This window comes from Coenobita brevimanus, chromosome 109 (assembly GCF_032717465.1).
Source record: "Coenobita brevimanus isolate Jiangsu-jjx chromosome 109, ASM3271746v2, whole genome shotgun sequence".
In the NCBI taxonomy this organism is placed as follows: domain Eukaryota; kingdom Metazoa; phylum Arthropoda; class Malacostraca; order Decapoda; family Coenobitidae; genus Coenobita; species Coenobita brevimanus.
In genome coordinates, this window is record NC_137062.1 from 33,522,376 (window position 1) to 33,524,206 (window position 1,831).

Sequence of the window (1,831 nt, forward strand, 5' to 3'; positions counted from 1 at the left end):
AATCCATTCTTTCGTGGCCACCCCTTATGGGATTAAGGAGTCTGGTGATAATGTACAGGAAAAACAGCTAGATAGAAAATACTGAGGTGAAATATGCTAAATAAATCACATAATAAGAAGTGCCACAAAGCCTCCTACGCCACACAGAATACATCCACCAAGCCTAACCTTCTGCCTGCTCTAGTTCTTTCCCTTTAACTTGGTCCAGACTGGTTACTTTTGCAGCTTATTTCACACAGCTCAATGGCACAAACAGACAATGCTACACCTCCAGTTTCCATGGCACTTCATGACTAGCACCATGTTCTAGTGTTAATTCTTTTATTACATTCCAGCATTCAAGGTGGAGAGAAGGCAATTTCAGGCCAAGTTAAAGTGAAAAGAGTGCAGCAGCAAAAATCAACCTAATTACCTTCAATGGGTTATGACATTTCTATTCCTGAAGGCCCAGTTTAAAGTCAATCACTATCATCATCATTTGCACTGCTACTTACACAATGATATATTCGTGTACACACCAAGCCGTTTGCTTCAGCAGCTGGAAATTCTTGCAATATACAAGGTGTCCCCATTATTATTTTTAACTTTAAGAGGTTACTTAGGCAAATTTTGAGTAACAAATGCTATATCAACAGGAGTCCAATTCTCAACCACTACACAGCAGCAATTACTGATGGCCTGATGGGTTTATTTTGAGGCAGACTGTTTTTGCCCATAAGGTCATCAGTAACTGTACATCCATAACACATGACAACTGGACACATGTTGATATGGCATTTTTTTTACTCAAAATTAAGCAGAGAATCACTTGAAGTTTCTTAAAAAAAAAAAAAAAAGTAGCAGGACACCATATACACACTGCATTATTAAACATTCCATAGACACCAATAAAATAACACTGTACATATAAACTACACACGAAGCTATAAAGATGTATACCATATTTGAAACACTATAAAAAATAATCAGCTATAGAATTAAATCACTGCACACTGCAATAAAAACACTGTACATCCAAATGTATACATACTGTTGTTAATCTGTAATAGTCCTAAAATTGTGCACAATGCATTATAAAAAACAAACCTACTACGGTAAACGAAAATGTAGTAGCAGCAGCAGTAGTTACTATTCCTTAATCCTGGTAGTCTGACCAAGCAGATCTGTCAACTGCACAGAGGCAATGGCTGACAAGCAGTCGCCCTGCAGGTTCCATACACCACTGATGTGTCTGTGCCCTGGTGTGGCATGTGTTGTGTAGTGCTCCAGTGAGTGTATTATGTTGTGTGGGACTGGTCTACAAGAGGGACACGTGTATCTGGGTTTCCACCAGACCCAATTGAAGCTGACAACTTAGGAGGGATGGGTGATGTACTAATGTAAGCCAAGTTTGGTGAACCTGACCAGCTCCATTAATGAACACCTGTGATTGCTGGACATCAGGAAGGGGGTTTATAGTAGGTATGGCTGGACATCAGGAAGGGGGACTTATAGTACAGTGTTCTGATCAGGTGTTGTATTGCCCTGTACATGAGGTAGGTATGTAGGTATTTCTTCAGTTAATGTATGAATGTACAGAAGTGGAATGTTGTTGAAGAGGGTACACAGTAGTAATATTTGTGTGGCGTTGGCTTATGTGCCTTGTTGTACTCTGTGGATTTGTTATACAGTGACAAGGGCACTGTGTATTACCACAGACTGGCATGTTTGAAGAAGAAATAGTAATAAATGGTTTCATGGGTTAAACTCTTTTGCTTGTCACTCAGTGAATTCAGTGTCGGCTTGGAGTCCACCAGATTCACATTCATATTATCCTAGGGTTGTTGCTGCT